We start from the raw sequence: 22,683 nt of genomic DNA, 5'->3' as shown, positions 1-22,683 counted from the left end.
TTTGACAGAGTACAACATAGATTTCGTGGCTTAGTGGGGGATGCCCTTTTTTCTACCCTGCAACCTCTTTCCCACAGAAGAGACGTTGCGAGCCTATCCTTGTTTTATCGTTATTTCCATAGCAGGTGCTTGTCTAAACTCCAATCTCTGGTCTCCCCTCGCCAATCTTTCACGAAAAACACCCGTCTAGCTGAATCCACTGTGAAAAATTTCCCCCACTCTTTATCTGTGCCTAAATCAAAACGTGGATTCTATGAAAAAGGCTTCTTTCTTAGAACTGCACGCCTGTGGAACTCTGTTCCGTCTGCCTGCTTCCCACCTGACTACAACTTGGATGTCTTCAAGTCCAACGTTAACAAATTCGTAATGAACAACCTCCTTAAGTAAACACTTCATCAAATCTCCACACTAACGTACTGTACTTGCAATAACCCTTAACCCTGAGTGGCTTCCAGGCCTTGATAAATGGTGACCACCGTGTAAATTTTTTGTTTTTAAGTTCTTTGATAATATGTTTACTTAACGTATTCTTGCTGTGACAATTTAAGAAAATCAATCGAACACGTTCTGTGAAAATAAGGCAAAAAAGCTTTTAGTTAAATTTCTTCGGCGAGACCTGTACTACAGAGAACAGATGATAGCACACCCCATTAAATTGCGAAGTCAATTTCGTATTCGATTTAGGCAAAGAAGAGCATCCTGAAACGCCCTATCGAAGATGTGGCACCAATTCTCTACTTTTGCACTTGTCTGATTCTTATATAGGTAGAGTATTGCATACGGAGTGAGGTACTTTTTGAAACAGTATGATTATCCTGTAATTTACACGTAATTTAGCTACACGCCTATTTGAACATACTTATTGTTTACATATATATAAAAAACATATCAATAACAAAAAGCAACAAAAAATTCATTTCTATAGAAGATAAACCCCTAACAGAAACGGAGACATATTCGGGCCACAAGGATTGACATTTATTTATAATAAAAAAATGAAAGTTTTATAAAATATAAAGATATGGAAAAATATTTGGGAAATATTGAAAATTGAAAACAAATATCGAAAGGTTTTTCAACGATATCTTTATCAGTTAAGGAAAGGCGGTAAATAAAAAATGGCCGCGCTTATTGAAACATCTGCAACGTATATCTATATTATATATCTGCGATATAATAATAGATCGTGTTTCTTTCTTACAATATATATTTTGACTAGGGAGGAAATAACTTTCATCCCCAAAAACTTAGCTATTACAAGACACAAAACGTACATGATGGACATGGTATAAGCCGTGAATTCTCTTTCTTAAAAGAATTCGATGGAGGATCTTTCACCACAAAAGTACAGAAGAAAAAAACACAGAGGGATGCACACAAACTAACCCAAATTACATAAACACAAGCGTAAATGAAAACACAGAAACCCCGTATGATAGAAAATATAATACTAAATCCAGGAAATTCCCACCAGTAATTTATTTCTGCCTTAGAAGCGTTTGAATTAAAATGGATAAAAAAACTAAAAATCAAGCAGAAACAAAACCCAACTATGCAAAAAATCAATAATACCTTTAAAAATATTAAGGATAATCCGAACTTTATGATTCCAGCAGACAAAACCATGAATATATACAGCATGGATTTTAAAACCTATGACAACCTAATTATAAAGGAACTAAAAAAAAAAACTATAGAGTAGCAAGCAATGAAGAACTGAATAGTATAAACTCTGAAACCTTAAAAATAAGTGAAAAAAATGAACATACATGATAAGATAGAGGGATATACACCACTGTGCTCACGTTTTACCCTAAAAGAACATAAACCAGAATTCAACAATAATCCTAGAATTAGACTGATTTCTCCATGTATTTCAGATTTGGGAAACATTAGCAAAAAATACTAGACGAAATCCTACCTAAATGAAAAAGCAAAATTTACCATAACGTGTGGAAATCATCGGAAGAGATAATTGAATGGTTCGGCACACTACCCCAAGGCAAAAATATAAAATTCCTTATGTTTGATATAGACTCATATTAACCCTCTATTTCACGAAATCTCTTCGAGGAATCTCTAGAACTAGCTAGAAAACTAACAATGATAACAAATTTAGAATTAAATATTATAAGTCTAGCAAGAAGAACTCTAATTAAATATGATCTATGGACCAAAGAGGACAGAAACATCAAATCTGACGTCACAATGGGGCCCCCAGATAGTGCGCAAGTAACATACCTAGTAGGTCTTTATATACTAAATGGACTATATAAAACGATTCTAGGACTAAGAGGAGGAATATACCGGGATGATGCATTATTCTTCTTGAACTCAACAAATTGGTTATTTGAAAAAAAAAAACGAACAAAAAATTAAACAATTCTTCAGCAAACTGAACCTAGATATAACAAACCACAAATGTGTAAACTTCTTCGACATAACCTTGAATCTAGACCACAACTCCTATGAACCCTACCATAAACCCAACCAAACGTTATTCTACATAGATCACAAGTCCAACCATCCGAATAGTATGAAAAAAGCACTTATACCTAGCATCTGCAGAAGAATATCCAAAATATCACAAAATGAAGAATTATTCAATAAAAACAAGGAATATTACAACCAGCCTTAGCTAGATCAGGATATGAAGAACAAATTAAATTTATTAAGGAAACTGAAAACAATAACATAGGTACAGCAAAAACAATAAACAATGCAAATGTAATATCTTACAACATATCGATGACGAAATATAAAAAAGGAAAAAAAGAGCAAAAACAAATGAAAAAATAAAACATACAATAAACACAAAAAAGAAAAATGAAAAGTTAGACCATAATACAACTGAAACAGAAGTTAAAAAAATAGAAGAAAGAGCCAGACGTGGTTCAATCCACCGTTCAGCCACCATATAAAAAATAACATCCCGATGGAATTTTACCAAATTATAGGGAAAAAAAATCCCGCAAGATAGTAAACTAAGTAAGATAATTAAAAAAAAAACACTGTTAAGCTATCCTTTTCAACGTCTGCTAACTTAACAAATACCATAATTGGCTCAAATAACACAAAATTTAACATTTTTTTTCAAAAACAAAGATAGGACAGAAAATGAATCTAACAATGTAAAATAATATAACTGCAGGGACCCTAATGAATGTCCAAAGAGGGGGAACTGTTTAACTTCAAACGTAGTATACGAATGTGAAGTTATAACAAATAATGAAACTAAAGTATATATGGCGAGCACCGGAACTTGCTTTAAGGACAGATATCGTAATCACCTAGCATCGTTTAAAAATGAAACTGAGAAAGAAAAGAACACCAAAAATAACGAAAATAACAGCAATGGAAATAAAAATGAAAACAACGGTAGAAAGGATCATAACAATAGTGACAACCACAACTACTATAACGAAAATAGAAACAGAACCAATAGTAATAGCGAAGACAACCGGAAAAAAACAAAGAAAAACTTAACCATTCTAGCAGTATGGATTAAGGAATTAAAGGATAATAAAACTGAATATAAATTAAGATGGTCAATAATTGACAAGAGGGAAAATATAAACCTAGCAAATCGAGAAGACGCAACATATGTATATTAGAATCTTACCATATATTAATATCAGAAGATAAATTATTAAACAAAAGACTAGATGTAATTCACGGGTGTTTGCACAGAAACAAATATTTAATTTCACGCACTAGAGTAGATTAGAAAAGAAAAAATGCAAGGGAGGTAATTCTAGATAAAAATGATACCACGAGAGTGACTTCCCCTGCACCAGGAAATATAATACGAATTCAAAAACGAAGTAAAAAAAAAACAATATTAAAATAAACACGCATAAATATAGGAATAAAATTATATAAAATTATATGATAATGGGAAAAAACAAATAGGAACAACATGGAAAATTAAAACAAAAATAAATAAATAAAAAATAAAAATACGGAAGTACGGGTTAAAACGGAAAACTATATTTGCATAACACCAAATGATGGAGGAAATTAGGAAGCATGGCTGTGGAAATCTTTTTACCCGAATAGGATATCCAGCATGTTAAATATATATCATTTGTTGTATAAATCTAATGGATAAACATCTGAAGAAGTTGGTGGGGACATGATATTTTTATGGAAACATAAATCGTAAAATTGCCACTCATTAATGAAACAGCTGTAATGGAAAAATCCAGGAAATAAACGAAGGTTATAAAAAAGATATCGTGAGTCTTTGAATTTTCAACACAACTTTGCACTATATATGCTCTGTCCCTATTAAATAGACACATTGAGCTTAACTCAAAATAAACGGTGAATGGTTTTTAATTAAGAATCTAGACCCGTTAAACAAAAACTGTATACATTGAAAGTAACGACATTTCGAAAACAAACTTATATATATATATATATATCTATATATATATATATATATATATATATATATATATATATATATATATATATATAAGTTATGAGACGATTCCAATATTTTCCCGATTCCGATACAGTTACCGATTCCGTAATAAATTCCTGATTCCGATACAATTGCCGGTTCCGAGTCTTTATAAATCTCTAAATATTTTACAATAAAATTGTTATTTTGTCCCGATTACTGTGAGAACACGTCTTAAATGTGCACGTATTTTCTCAAACGTAAAAACACACTTGTGACGAGGTGATCTAGAAATTTTAGCCTTACTGGAATTTTAAATCAATAAATATTTATTATTTTATTATTACTACCAGTAGTGGAAGATGATTCATAAAAAAAACAAAAAAACAAAATCAAATAAAATAGAAAAGGAATCGGTTTGGGCATCGGAAAATTGGCTAAAATTTTCCCGATTGCGTGACCAATTCCGATACCCCTCAAAATCTCCGATTTTCCCGATATCCGATCCGATTCCGATTAATCCTCCCAAGATATATATATATATATATTAAATGAAATAGGCGGAAGTTTCTCAAGAGCTCTTTCGGCTATCATCTCATCAGGAGAAGATCGATAGCGTAAAAAATAATATTATGTCGAAACTTTAAAGAGTTCTAATGGGGAACTATTGAATGTGCCAAAAGTACGGGGACAACTAAAATTAATTTTATAACCGTTTAAAAAACGATTAAAATATAGTTTTCTCCCTCGTTGTGCCAATATTTTAATCGTCACGTTGTTCCACACACGTTTGTAAGTTTTTATATTCGTCTTTTTAAAATATTTTTTAACAGATTATTATCGAATGGTCACTAATCCACTAATGATTTTACATTTTTAAGGAGTGCTCCGTTTCTCATACAACGTCCTAATAAATCGCTCCCAAATTTTGAAAGCATCGATATGTTTTAAAAATTTACGCGATTTAGACTTTTTAAGCCACTGATTTTTTTTTAGGCGAAGCTGCTTTAAAAGATGAGATTTGCGAGATTTAGTTGGAAAAAGTCGATGCTTCCAAAATAGGGATAACAAACATATTTCAGTCACAGAAACTATGCCTTATTTAGACCTATTGGAATAAAAATTTCTTGACGACTATACCAAGTAAATGTACAACAGTTTGCCAGAACGGAATACATGATAATAAAAAGTCAATGCACAAATACAACACATTCTCACGGATGCAAAACAACGACACACAGTCAGATTCAAAGATGTATGCACACATATAGCCAAACAATGTCTGCATAAATAAAGAAATGTTATTGTGCTCTTTTATATAAACACACGCATGCACACATATGCACACATGTATCTGTCTCTCTCTCTTTCATATATATATATATATATATATATATATATATATATATATATATATATATATAGGCCCCCCAATTAAAAAACAAAAGCTAAATGGAGGCAATCTAGAACATATGCTGTAGAACGGAGAAAAGAAAGGCAAAAACCCTAATGTTTGATGCGATGTTTTGAATATAATAAACTAGTTATGACCATTTCATTCGAACAAAACACTAAGAAACGGGGCCTTATTAGAGTTGGGGCCCGTTTTTTGGGTTCACACTTTATATACATATATATATATATATATATATATATATATATAGAGAGAGAGAGAGAGAGAGTGAGAGGGAGAGAAGGGTATATATATATATATATATATATATATATATATATATATATATATATAATTCTTTCTAAATGTCTGACATCTTTATGAATTCCAGGATTGAATATGGAACTGGCAGATTACTTTGCGTCTTTCTTTCTCCTAAAACTCCAAATATTTTCGATTCCTACCACATGTACTGAGTAAAAGGATACGTACATTTGAATGTTTGGAGACTGTTTCGACGAGAACAGTGTAATATGTTGTAGTATTTATGCCTACTCACGAAACATTTATAAATAAAAGTCCATAAATCAATACCCACATCTAAGTTGCCTGCGAAAGGAAGCTAATATAATAGGTTATACGGGTACAGTAAATTAATCCGCCAGTTCCAGCCTTAAACTCGAAAACTTATCATGCATCTAGAAAACGTAAAGAAAAAAAAGAATTGCTAAAACAAGTGACCGGTAGTGTATAAATTTATATTTACAAGATGAAACAATAAATTGTCGCCCTAGCAAAGACGACATCATGCCTTTTCCGTTTTATTAAAACCGGTTTTCTTTTTTTGTTGTAGACCATCTACTAGTTAACCATTGTGTAAAAATTCCAAGAACGATAGAAGTCTTCTGTCATATCTGACACAAGTGACACAAAGTTCAACGAGCAAGACCGAAATACGCTGCTGTTAAACTTATGCTCTCTACCGGTACAAGTTACGACAACAGGACCATTGCCAGCACCCTTAAAATACGTCGGGAACTGCACTGAATAACAGTCAGAGTGATGAAAAACTTTCCGGCCACGGTTATGGTCTTTGGTGTTGTTTCAAGTGAGGGTCATATCATGCCATCTCCCATCTTCAAATTCGGCTTGGAAGTCAAAACGAAAGTGTACCTGGATGTGCTGAAGAGTGTGTTTATTCCTCTGGTGCAATCAGGTGGCTTCTAAAGACTCTGGGTATGGTAGCAGGACTCTGCGCCGGTTCACAAGTCCAAAGTGGTCCAGGCTTGGCTTCAGAGGGGATGCTACGACATTGTACTCTTTTCTCACTGGTACCCCTCTTTTCCCGACCTGAACCTGTTTGACTACTTCGTTTGCCATCCGTCGATAATATCACCAACATGACTCCTACACCAGCAAAGCCAGCCTGATCGGCTCTATCCGCTGAGTATTCGCCGAGCTCTTGCTGTATCAAGGCGATGATTGAGGCTGAAGGCGATTACATTGAATAGATGTAAACTCTATTACATAATCACGTTATCGGAATTGATTTTTCAAATAAAATTTTAAAATAAAGCTGTAGTTTTGTTTTCTTTGAGAAGGGACTTTTATTGTTCCACCCTGTATATTAGTGTTGGGACGATTAAACGGAAGCGGGAAAATTGTGTCTATTTTCCGATGCCGAAAACGATTCCTTTAATAGTGTATTTTTTTATTTGATTTTGTTTAAAGAACAATCTTCCACTGCTGGTTGTAAGAATAATCTAATATATAAACAGCTGTCTTTCTGCCTATCTGTCTGTATTCATATTTACAAACTTATCTCATCCGGAACAAAAAGTCGTAGAGCAGCGCTAGGGGCCTCAAATGATTAGAATTTTTTATGGACTTTTTTTTCATGGGTTTTTACCCGGTGAAAATAGTTTTTAAGTTGGAAAAAAAGACTCAAAATTGAAAATAAAAATTAGTTATATATTTCGTACATTCAACTTAATTTATTTTTAATCTATTCATGTGTGTTTCACATTGGTAAAGTATCGGTAACGTCAACAGCTTTGAATGCTATAGTTTTGCCTTCGGTTTCGATTCTAGCTGATTACACCAAAATATATATATTTTTTTTTTACTTTGAAATCACGACTCTATAATAAAATATACGAAATCTGGACAAATTAAAGATATATTTAAGCGTATTTCATGACCGGACAAAGTCGCCCCCACCTCTCGTATTATTTAAATTAATAGCTAATTATGAAAAAAAGTTAAATAATCGTTAATTTTATCGGAATTGTAAAAAATACTTGAATCGCTTTATTAGTATAGTACACACTAACATATCTATATAAATAAAAATGTAAAATGTATGTTTGTTCGTAATCGATAATCTAAGTAACCATTGGTCCGATCGCTTCGACATTTTGGTATAGTATTTTCATTGTACCCATGCGTGTTTGTATATATCTCTGTTTAATCATAGCATTATACTTAGTTTTTATTTAATTAATTAAGCGGTTTTCTTTGTAATGGCGTGGCAATTTTTTTTTATTTTGGGAGAAATAACAACTCCCGCCGATGATTTACCAGTCACGTGACATCACTAAAAGGAACTTTCGGTATCGCTTAATGTAAAGAGAATGCGCTTACAATCTGGATAAATATAAACGGGGTAAAACTTATTACTAAAAATGTAATTATGCAATTAAAATTTTATTTAAATTAGCTACATGCGGTTGCTTTCCTGTCAAATATTTATCGAACATGTATATTAGCAGCACATCGATCATTATGGATCATATTTTAATATTCAGGAAATTAAAGATTCACATGGAATTTGACATATATTTGTTCAGTGATTAATGAGATTCCTATTTAAATTATTTAGGGTGAAATGAGTTCAGGAATTTATATCCAAAACTTAATATTATGTTTACTTAGCATTAATACACTAAATTATAACAAATTTCATCGTGAAACCACCACAAACATGTATATCTACTAAGCTTATATTAGAAAATTAGCGCCCATTAAAAACTCTTACATATTGAATGTTTTGGTATTTAAAAAAAATAAAAAAATCTGATAGCTGAGTATCAAATTATTAACAATCTGCTGAAAATATTGAAAACAACAACAACAACAACAACAACAACAACAACAAAAAATGAAAAGAAACTCCCCCAAACATAGGGCAATAATTTAGTTCAATATTTCCCTTGTGTATTTTCAATAAGGGGGGTCGATTTACTAGGACGTTGTATTAGAAACTGAGCACCCCATAAAATATTTTATTATTGAATTTTTTGCTGATAATCCACTCAAAAATTGGGGGGGAAAATCGAAATGAAAAAGAATGGTACTATTGCAGAATTTGACCCAACTCTTCTGAATTGTCAGTCAATTATGGTTAGGGCTCGACCAGCAATCATAGAATTAAGCGTTGTTTAAATGTTGAAACACTAAATCGACATTTTTTTTTTTTGCACAAAAAAAACTAATTTATAATTATCTGGGGTATTTTTCTTCTTATTTTTTAACATCTGTTGACAAAAATTAAGTTGTAGATTCTCTTGAAAAAAAACTTTCTGTACTTTCACTTAACAAGTTACAGTTTTCATAAAAAGAATTCATCTTTTCTTAAAACAAAACATTCTGTTTGCAAGAAAAACTCCGTTTACCGACAATTAAAAAAAAAATGTAAGTTTTCTTGAAAAAACACTTTCACCTAACAATTTACGGTAAAATATTCATCTTTTTTATGTAAAAAAAACCAACAACTAGTAAATAAAAATATGAAACTAAATATATTCAGTAAATTTACAGTAGGTTTTTGTCATTTATTATTATTTTTTTTCAGGTTTCTTTGTTTTTAGATTCGTCTGTCTGTTACTTGGCTCGGATTAATCCCGTGACTGTCGGTCGAACCTGAACCATAATTGACAAAACAAATGTGCTGTAACAAGAAACATTTTTTCGGCTTGTGTCGAAATAAAACTGACCAAAAACACTTGCGTTGTAACTTTGGACAAAATCGCCCGTTCCTCCTTTCCTCGGATTATTTCTCTAATTTATTATCGATATTTACCGAAGACATTCCGGTACAAAACCTATCTAAGAACAATGTAAGGCACATAAAATACCTTTGTGTGAAATTTTAATAAAAAATCGTATTTTTTCTCTCTCACACACGGAGGCGAACTTCTTTTTATATATTTTACAACAAATATTAAAATACTGTATACACTTAATATATATATATATATATATATATATATATATATATATATAAACACACACACATATATATATATATAAACACACACATATATATATATATATATATATATATATATATACGCATACACACATAAGTAAGGAAAGGCAGCAATGGTATGTGAATATATATATATATATATGTGTATATATATATATATATATATATATGTGTCTAATATATAAAAGGTTATGTGTCTGTCTGTCCGTCTCCATAATTTCAAATTCTATCTCTTCTGACACTAAAAGTTGCAGAGAGGCGCTAACGGCCTCAAATGATTGGATTTTACGGACTGTTTTTTTTTCATGGGCCAACTGAACTAAATTTTAAGGGATTAAAATAGGTCACCATTGATAAAACCTTTGTACATTTTGTACATTCATCTAAGTTTATTTTTATTTTTTTTAATTTTTACATAGTCTATGAGCTTGTCTCGTTGTGACAATGGTAACGTCACCAGCTTTGAATGATGCAGTTGTGCTTTCGGTTTCGATTCTAGTTGATGGTACTGAAGGATTTTTTTTATTATTTGCTTTTGAAATCACGATTCTTAAATAATATATACGAAATCTAGCCAATTAACATATCTTATTTAAACGTATTTGCTTCCGGGTAAAGTCCCCCCCCCCCGCTTGTGTATATATCTTTACAATACATGAATGCAGTAATCTGTATTTTATACCCATCCTTTTAAATAAGAAATATGACTTTTTATGTCCACTTCCATATTTTTTTCTATTTTCAGATATATAAATATTACGCATTTTTCTTTGTATGTTGGGCAATATATATATATATATATATATATATATATATATATATATATATATATATATATTACTATCATACAAAGAAATATTAATATCTTTATTTCTGAAAAGAAAAAGAATTTTAAGTTGATATTAAATTTATTTTTAAAAATAAATGTTTAAATTTCAACTGTATTTCTCGCGGTTATCGTTGGCCGAATGGATCAGGTCCTTGTTATCCACGGTGTTAATCGTAACGCCCTGCACCGATGATTCCCGAAAGGATTAAACAGTAGTAACTCTAGGTATTTAATAATTATTATTATAAATATTTATGTCAGCTCCTTTAAGAAACGTGTTTCTTATAGTTGAGCACTTTCAGTTAAAATAAAAAGTCGGTCAATTAAGATCTTACGCGCAGATCATCGTATAATGATTAGATCAATCTGACACACGTTAAAAGAACATTTAAAAAATAAATGTTTTAATTTCAACAGTATTTCTCACAATGGCAGAATGGATCAAGTACTTGCTAATGAAGCTAGAGATGGCTTCTATTGCCGGGTTGGAATCTATCGACCAGTGTTTATCGCGACACACTGCATTTATAATTCCCGAAAGGATGACACACTAGTGTCTGTAGGTATTTAATAATTATTATAGTGAATATATTAAATAAGTATATATATGTGTCTGAGTGTGTGCGCGCGTGTGTGTGTGTATTTTTGTTTGTGATTAGAATAATGGAAAGAGCATTCTGACAAAAATATAGAGATAAAAAGAAACAGCCAACTTTGTGTTCATCATCTTAATTGTAACACTTCTTCATCCAGAAATCGTGGAAAATAAAACCACTTCGTCGAAGTCATCACATTCAATAGATTTTTTTCTAAGGATTAAGTCCGATGATGTAAGTTCGTCACCAGATAGTGCTCAATGCCACAATGGCGGGCTGAGAAGTTTCTTCAATCGCTTTTTTTTATAAGTTACCTTCAGGATTTATATTGAGATATATATTTATATATAGACGACAACGGTATAAGTATATAGATGGTATATTTGTGTATACCGATAGTCTTTTAAGGATTTTCTTTATAAACTTTCTATGCGTAAAAAAAACATTTTATTGTATAAGTAGACTGTTCTTGTGAAGCAAAAGAAATGAGTGTGTGTGTGTACGTTTATAATGTAGTAGACGTTTCAATAAATGAAAGTTTCATCAGGATGGATATTGTTCAGCTTTTTTCCGTAAACATACAAATATGTGAAAAGTATTTTGTTTAAACAAATATTTTGTCGCCTTCAACCTAAACATGCATGTAAAGATGAATGAAATAAAATACCCATGAAACTGTGCGGGTTTGATAATACTTATGTTTGAATAATTATCTATCTCTCCTTTTCTAATTCTGTCTCTCTCCCTCTCTCTGTCTCTCTCTTTATAATATATATATATATATATATATATATATATATATACTGCCTTCTATGCATATTCATAACTTCACTGAAATCATTTCTCCGGGTATCCCTAGATTCACCCTCAAGGATCATAAACCTAATTTCTATGACAAACCCCTCCATCAGATTGATTTGCCCATCTAACTTTTTACTTAGGAACTGTAAGCAAAAATATCTTAGATAGAATCATCCCTTCTATTAAAGAAAAAGTAAGTTTCCCTCTTTGGCTGAATTCAGATTCCATTATTAATTGGTTTGTCTCCCTTAAAAATAAACACCTCCTTAACTTCATAACCTTTGAAATCCAAAATTATTATCAATCAATTTCTCCGATCCTTTTAAATAAGGCTCTTATCTTTGCTAAAAGAAATTCTGACTTAACTAATTTAGAAATTAAATTAATTCTCCTGACGAGTATGTCCCTTATATAATTTAACAATAAGCTTTGGACTAGAAAGGACACCCCTGATAATTTTGACATCTTGATGGGTGCTTCTGACTATGAAGAAGTTACCGATTTAGTGGGACTTTTCTTACTGAAAGAACTTAAATAACACTTTAAACATATTCAACGGGGCCTTTATAGAGACGATGCCCTTTTTACTACAACAGCCATGCCAAGAGAGTACAACAAAACAATTAAAAAAATAAATAACTTCTTTAATAACTTTGGCCTTTCTATAATTTTCGAACCAAACAAAAAAATTCAAATTTTCTAGATGTTACACTTAATCTTAACACCGAAATTCATAGCCCCAATAATAAACCTAATCCTACGCTTTTATACGTCCATAAATCTTCTAACCACCCCAACTCAATTATAAAATCTATAGTACCATTCGTCTCTAGAAAAATTTCTGCTCTTTCTGCTGATAAAATTTTTTTTAATCAAAATGCTACTTTCTTCAATAATGCCTCATGGAACTCCGGACACAAGGAAAAGATTAAATACAACAATTATGCTCCTCCTGCAGGCCGCCTTTAATCTGTAATTACACACAATATGACTCGTAAGAAACCAGTTCAAATAACAAGATATGCCGCTATCAATAACAAGGAACCAGTTTCAAGTGTTTTTAACATGTTTTATTAAATGTTTGCTCGTATATATATATATACATATATATAACTTTGTTTCATATATATACACACACATATATATATATATATATATATATATAAACACTTAATAACACACAAACAAAGGACTTGCTAATATTTCGGTCAAATGGTCGGTTTAAAGTCAGAAGTCCTTGAAAGGCTACTTAGTAATTGGTTGTTTTTCACAGAAGAAACTAGTCCTCAATTGAATATATATATATATATATATATATATATATATATATATATCTTGCTCTTCTTTTGTTGAGCACTCTTAATATGTTAAATTCATTAGTTATTACTCTTAAATACCCGACATTGGTATATATATATATATATATATATATATATAATTATATATATATATATATATATATATATATATATATATATATATATATATATATATATATATATATAATAAATGGCAAAAGTCTAATATACAAATTTCAGGATGTTGACCATCTCACAATTTATCCCTTGAATTTAGTTGACACGTAAAATTCGTTACAGTATCTGTTTCGTAGCTCAAAATAATTCACTTAATTATTATATCAATGAGTGAATCTATTTTGCCCTTAACTCATCAGAAAAATTGTAAGGTGGTCAACATTATAAATATGGAATATAGAATTTTGTCATTTATTCATTATATGCTTTGTAATTACATTGAGCTTCTTAGATTAGGATTAATATATATATAAATGAAATATAAGTGAATAAAAATATTTCTACAGAAATATATATATATATATATATATATAAAACTCATTATGTCTGTCTGTTTCCATGTTTCCAAACTCTATCTCTTTCGAAACTAAGAGTTGCATAACACATATAATTGGATTTTCATGGGCAGTTCTTTATGGGTCTTTAGTCGGTTAAAATCGTTTTTAAGGGAGCAAAATTGTAAAAAAAAAAACGTTATACATATATTTTGCATTCATCGTAGTTTATTTTTAATTAATGTATTTGTGTATCACTTTGTTGTAGTGGTAACATCACCCGCTTTGAATGCTACAGTTTTGCTTTCGGTTTCGATTCTATCTGATGGCAAGTGCTTTCTTTTTAATTTTGACATAACGATTCTACTATAATATATACGAAATCTGGACAGATTTAAATATATTTAAGCGTATTTTAGGACCGGGTAAACCGCACCCTCTGCTATTAATATATATATATATATATATATATATATATATATATATATATATATATATATATATATAGACCCAAAACACAAATGAACGAGTGAAGCATGCATGGACCCCTTGCTTGGCACAGTGGACAAGGTATAAAAAATGACTAAGTTCAGCTTTTGCCCATCCCTTATAAAGCCACCAAAGTCTCCAGGGGGCGCCAAATCCTGTAAAAATTAACAAACGGCTTTAACATATGCAAATTTAAGTTCTGTACTATGCAAAACAAGAAATGACTTAGTCCATTATTTACTCCCCCCCACACACACACATATAGTCCCCAAAGTCCTCAAGGCCTTAACATATTTAAATTTGAGTTCAGCACCTAACTGCTAAATAAACATACAAAGAAAATTTTGGACAAATATGGTAAAATAGTCCCAAAAATGGAGTGTTTTTATTAGCATCAAAAGAACCCCTGGGGCATACCCAAGGGTTATTGCGAAGTATAGACAAACAAAATTATATAAAAATCAGTCAGTTACAACGTTTCAGAAAGTTCTATAAAAATCCAAGCCATCAATTATTTTTAATAAAGCACAAAATTGTCAATTTTAGCCATTTTAACCCGAACGACACCCCTAAGGGGGGGGCAACCGGAGTTTTCCCGGAAAATTCGTTCTTTTACATTTTTACTCATATCATGTTTAATGTTTGTGCAAAATTTCCAAAAATTCTAAGGCGAAGTTATTGAGAACAGTGCGGACAGGATAAACGGACTAACGGACAAGGGTGAATTTGTCAGGGCCCCAAAAAGATTGAAAGAAAACGTGAGATAGAAAATCAAACACAGTTAAGGCAATAAAAAATAGAGATAAACACGTCGGTTTACTTATATTGGGGTATTTCTTCTAAATTCATTGTTGAATATGACTAAATGTGTGCACATTGTTGACTTAGATAATAATCTCTATTAATCTCTATTATTTTATACTAGCAAAGATCAATACAAACTTACAGGCAAATGGGACGATTAGTTTACGAGAAAACTTCTAGGGCATGTGTGGTATTGCAGTGACAAATCTTTATTCATCTCTTATTAATCATTGCCTTTGCATGGAACAGATACCATAATAGTCAGTTCGCCGCACTGTATCATGCACAAGGTCCTTACGAAATTTCAGAGAATAAAACGGGCAGATTGATAAAAAGACTAATAAAAATAAATATTAGAGTGGCAGAGTGGCTGGATGAGACAGAGAAAGATGGAGGGAGGAGGAAGAAATATGCCGGCGGGGATAGCCAGAGAAAAGAAGTAATAAGCACACATACACGTACGCACCCCCATCTCTTCCCTCTCTCTCTCTCCCTCTCTCTCCCTCTCTCTCTCTCCATATATATATATATATATATATATATATATATATATATATATATATATGAGCTTGTCTGTGTGTGCGAAACGATCTCTATAACTTACTCTGTTAATTTTTAGTCTAAAGATTTGAAACTTGTTACAATAAGAATTCGGATGTGTTCGACTATGGTTTTAGCCGCTAAAATAGCTATTGAACGGGTGTCAAAATAAAAAAAAATGGAACTTGGCCGATGCAAGTCGTATTAATATGCACGTTTAACAAATACGCAAATATGCATCTATATGTTTTAGTCGGTTAACTTCTTATGCATGTCGTCTTATATCAAATGGTAGCAACCAAATTCGAGAGGTGTTGGTGTCGATTCTAGCTGATGGCACTCAAATCATACTTTATTTAATCTTTGAAATCACCACTATATATTGAGCAGAATATGATTATCCACAGAGAATTCGCTCTATAATAATACATATAAAATCTGCATACATTAAACTCTCATACTTAACAGCAGTTTCCGACTGGGCAATGCCAGTATATATATATATATATATATATATATATATATATATATATATATATATATATATATATATATATATATACAGGGTGACCCAAAAATAAGGGCCCCAACTCTAATTAGGCCCCGTTTCGTAGTGTTTTGTCCGAATAAAATAAAACTTTGGTCATAACTAATTTATTATATTCAAAACATCACATCAAAACACTAGGGCCTTTCGCCTTTTTTTCTCCGTTCTACAGCATATGTTCTAGATGACCTCTATTTAGCTTCTTTTTTTATGGGGGGTTCACCCTATATATATATATATATATATATATATATATATATATATATAGAGAGAGAGAGAGAGAGAGAGAGAGAGAGAGAGAGAGAGAGAGAGAAAGTTATAATATATATATATATATATAGCGATTAAGCTATACTGAATATTTCACGTTTCATCCACTATAGTGGATGAAACGTGGAATATTCGGTATAGCTTAATCGCTATATATATTTTATAACTTACTAAATTAATCGCTATATATATTTTACAACTTACTATGTATATATATATATATATATATATATATATATAGTAAGTTATAATATATATATATATAGCGATTAAGCTATACTGAATATTCCACGTTTCATCCACTATAGTGGATGAAACGTGGAATATTCGGTATAGATTAATCGCCATATATATTTTATAACTTACTAAATTGCTTTACCTACGTATTGAGCACTGTTGAAGTAAATACTAAAAGTTTACGCATAAATTTATACTTTCGTATATTAATTTTATGTGAGTAAATGAAGTAATTATATATATATATATATATATATATATATATATATATATATTTATACATGTGAGGGTGTAAATCGAAAATCCGATCCTATAAATAATCTTTTTTCTTATAAATGAAAATATATTTTACAGGGTTATATTTTGCGTTACACCGATCAAGGGAGATAATTTGCAGCAAATTAAGGGAATTCAAGTCGCAGCAAATCATTTCTTCCTAAAAATAACAACAAAAAAAAGAGAGCTATTGCCATCTGGATATGTAACTATGTAATATATATATATATATATATATATATATATATATATATATATATATATATATACTAGCCTTTTTCGGGGTCAACGGCCAACTAGCACCGTGTGTGTGTTTGTGTGTATGTATGTGTTGTGGTGGAGAGGGCTCCCGTAAGCCGTGGTGGAGGCAACCTTTCTAGGGCAGTCAAATCTCTGATTAAAAAAAACATAAAGTGGGAGACCAATACCCGCATATAGCTTGTCTGCAGTTTAACTTGTTGCTGGCTATCTTGCTCTTGCTTGTTGCTGGATCTAAACATTTTTAACCGAGAGAGAGACTTCGCTGTCGTACAAAGCTAAGAATATGTAACATCATCTATGTAAAGATACTCCCTCAGGCATTTGTCTATAAAAATGGGCCTGTGGCGATGGAAAACCTGTGACGCGTGGAGGCTTGAAATGCTGGAAGCATGTAATAATTGATCTCAACAACCGTCTTCAGTGTCATGCCTGCTTAAGCATGTAAATTTACCGGTAGGACTAGGAAAAGTGATTTTTGGACTCGTGGACTTTAAGTATATTAGGGAGTGGCACTCATCTGACAAGACGTTGCAATCATTATATATATACTAGCAAAAGCCAAAAACCACAAGGAGTAATTCATATTTGTATATATGCGGATATTACAATTGTTTCGACATAAACCGGGCAGTTTAAAAACTTATATTATTTAAAAAAATTATTTTTAAAACGTTTATGTCGAAACAATTGTAATATTTGAAAAAAAAAATACATATATTAGGTTATTCCTTCTTGTTGTTTTTGGTTTTTACCAGTATATAGATATAACTCGATTACCGAAATGTTAATCACGTTGCTTAATATTTGAGTTAATTTACATGGCTTAAATTCATATTGATATACGTGCATTACAATGCATTGACGATAATACGTACGACTTTTAGAAGGCGAACAATTAAAAGATACATCTGCCTTACTTATAAAAAATGCCAGTTTTATTTTTGGTGTGTTTAGAAAAAAAAACACCCAATATTTTTTGCTGATGAGGAGACTTTGTTTGCAAAAAAAACTATATGATTAAATTATTGTCCAAGACACAATGTCTATCACAATAAAAACATCGTTTCCGAAACGATCGCACAATGTATTGATTTTGTTTGTTCTTCCTTATGAACCCGATTTTTAATTTTTACTTTTAATTATACATTATCAATCATCTTACTCAATATTAAAATAGCTCTAGGACATGTATGCCTATCGAGCTTATTATATATCTACATTACAACGAGCAATGTTTTCTTTTCTTTTATTTTAAATGTATTAATGAATTTACTAATACATTAAAATATACTCTGCTCTTTAGACTCTTGTTCTAATGCCCTAAGTGTGTGTATATATATATATATATATATATATATATATATACATATATATATATATATATATATATATATATATATATACATATATATATATATATATATGATTACTTCATTTAGTGGCATGCATTGATATACGAAGACATAACTTTATGCGTAAAGTTTTCAGTATTTAATTCAACAGTGCTCAATACATAAGTAGAGTTAGGTAGTAAGTTATGGAAATATATATAAGCTACACAGAATATTCCGCGTTTCACGAGAATGATTTGGGGAATATATTTTCATAAATCACTATGTATATAATGTATATATATATATGTGTGTATATATGTATATGTGTATATATATCTATATATATGTATATATATATATCTATGTATATATACGTATATGTATATACATCTCTATATATGCATATATATATGTATATATGTATCTATATATCTATATATATATCTATATATATGCATGTATTTATCTCTCTCTATATATATAACTCTCTCTATATATGCATATATATATATATGTATCTCTCTCTATATATGTATATATATATATATGTACATACAGAGAGAGACAGACAGACAGAGAGAAACAGAGAGAGAAAGAAAGAAATATAATCAGAGAGAGACAAGGCTGAAGCGGAAGAAAAAGAGAGAGGAGAATAGAGAGAGAGAGATTAATAAGAAGAGTGAGAGAAAGACATGTAAATCAAGGGCCAAGAGAAAGACGGCGATAAAACACATCCACACACAATTACACACACGCACATGTATATATATGTATATATATATTAGCATTTCAGCCCGGCGTTGCCCGGATATTTTGAGGTGTGTGTTTAGAAAAAAAAAAAAATAATAATAAAAGTGGTAGTAGGAAGGCAGGTTCGAACCCGTACCGGAAACGAGGAAAAGAACGGGAGGGGGAGGTGACGTCTTTGCTATTATGACCATCGGCAAACCGGAAGTGACGTAGGTTTAAATTAAGGCTAGACAATCGAAAAGAGCGGATGACTTTCGAAAATATCTGCGAAAAAAGCAACCCCTCCCTGTTTAAAAGTGCCCAGTCTAGAAAGTAATTTTTTTAGCCAATTTTTCGGTATTTATTGTCTGAAGGGTCGAGTTTAAATACGATACTGATCTTGTGAAAATCCATCGCTTCTGTCGAAAGTTAGGCAGACATGCAAACATACAAACATTTATATATTGGTAGCTCAAATTTTCGATCAAACAAATTAAAAAGCTTGCCCCATATCTAGTGACCCTTTATGTAAAATTTCAAATGTTTAGGACAGAAATAGTCTGAATAATTTCCTAGAGACCTTAGAGGTCAATTTTCTAAAAATTTGACCCCTATTATAACCCCTTAACATGTATCTTTTAGTCTCGAATCAAGTTATTAAGTTAGATCCATGTCCAAGGAACCTATATCTAAAATTTCAATTGTTTATACCCAAAACTGTCGGACGAGTTTGATAGAGTTCTCAAAGGTCAAATTGTTGAACTTTGACTCCTTATCAGCTAAATTTTTGGCCTAAAATGGATTAGAAATTTTTTGCCACATCTGAGTACCTTTCAGTTTGCAGTCTGTAGACTGAGTTATTGCGTAGGGAAATGTACACAGACAGTCACACAGACACACAGGAAGACAGACAGACACTTTCACTTTTATAGATCTCGTATATATATATATATATATATATATATATATATATATATATATATATATATATATATAGACAGATAGATTGAAAGAGAGAGAGATAATAATAAAATACGTGGGGAATAAATACTGTATTAAAAAGAACAGGGAATCAAACCAGATTTAATGAGAGTCGTTTTCTATATTATTCTTTTCTGAACGTGAGGAAATAATTAAAAACTCTGAAGGTTTATGAAACGTAAGTTCATTTCATCAAATATATTTACATATTTGTATAATTCGTATAAGTATCACAGCAATGTCTATAATTCGAAGATACTGAAATGTTTACACAGATATACGCATGGGAAAGCGTGCGGGTGTTCGCCTGCGTTTTAATTTGTATAATTAAGTATTTGAAATGTATTGCAAGCATGACTGATTGTTTTGAATATTGCGCCTTTGGGGGACACACACACACTCACACACACACACACACAAACACACACACATGTATAGGTTTGTGTATATATGTATATATATATATATATATGTGTGTGTGTATATATATGTGTGTGTATATATATACGTGTGTGTTTGTGTGTTTGTACCTGTGCCATCGCACGTATATATATATATATATATATATATATATGTATATATGTATATATATATATATATATAGATAGATAGATAGATAGATAGATAGATAAATAGATGGATAGATCGATAGATAGATTTGGAAAAAGGATTCCAGCAGAATGCTCTATTATAATGAAATTTTCCGAAAATAAAAGCGTATTATTTATATTTTTAATTACAGAAAGTTTAGATGAAATAAGTCGTCAGTATCGTCAGTTTTAAACCTGAAAAGAGTATAAAAGTGGACTGTTTTAGATAACTATATCACGCTCTTTTCAGCCGATACGCATCGGCTGAAAAGAGATTGATATGGGTACCTAAAACGGTCCCCTATTATCAGGTTTGAAACCGACGATACCGATGACATATTTCATCTAAACTTTCTGTGTGTATATATATATATATATATTATATATATGTGTGTGTGTGTGTGTGTGTGTGTCTGTGTGTATGTGTGCGTATGTTTGTGTGTGGTGTGTGTGCATGCGTTCGTCTGTGTGTGTAGAGTATATATTATTCATTGCATTTTAGCACACCTCAATTCCACATAAACATATACTAAGAAGCAAGTTTAACAGGGCATACATGCAATAAGAAGCCCTCATCCCTCAGACATTCGACCTGCTTGCCAATTTAACTAAAAGAATAAAAGAAAAAGACTAAAGTAACTTTATTGTAATAAAAGTATTTGAAGTTTTATTTAACATACGTCATTTTCAAATTGATATATTTCACTAATGTGATACTATTGTACACCTACTTTTGCATACACCATACATATACATAAACACCCACACACACACAAACACACACACATATATATATATGCATGTATGTTCTTTTGAATATATATATATGTCTCTATATATCTATATATATATAAATATATATATATGTATATGCATATATATAAGTATTAATTTATTGTTAAGTTAAAATCTATTGTAAGCAACAACCAAGAACCTTTTTTGTGATCAAAGCGTGCATTATACTTAGAAATAAATAAAATAATATAAACTTTATAAGTAGTCTACACAGATAGTTCAAGATTTCGACATTCTAATGCCGTTATCAGGACTGAAACATATAGTGTGTGTGAGTGTGTGTGTTTCTGTGTATGTATGTGGGTGTGTTTGTGCGCATAATAGTCCCATTGTCTTCGATATTAAGTAAGATTAATCTATGTATCTATCTCCTGTTTAACTCTGAATAAAACCTAATTGAAACTCTATGGGAAAGAAATAATGAACGTTATCTTGTATATATTCAGTATACGAGCATGCCAACACTATTTCATTTTTTTACCATTTTTTTATCTAACCGGTCCAGTTCATATGCATAGTAGCTATTTTACATTTGCTTATAAGAGATAATGTATAAAAAATTTCTTTTTTATTAAATTTAATTTAGATAATAATAATAATAATAATAATAATAATGATAATAATAACAATAATAATAATAACAATAATAATGATACTAATAATAATAACAATAATAATAATAACAATAATAATGATGATGATAATAATAATAATAATAATAAT

Source organism: Euprymna scolopes, chromosome 2 (genome assembly GCF_053919585.1).
Source record: "Euprymna scolopes isolate OS-2025 chromosome 2, ASM5391958v1, whole genome shotgun sequence".
Taxonomy (NCBI): Eukaryota; Metazoa; Mollusca; class Cephalopoda; order Sepiida; family Sepiolidae; genus Euprymna; species Euprymna scolopes.
The sequence above is the reverse complement of the archived record's forward strand: the minus strand, read 5'-3'. Positions refer to the sequence as shown.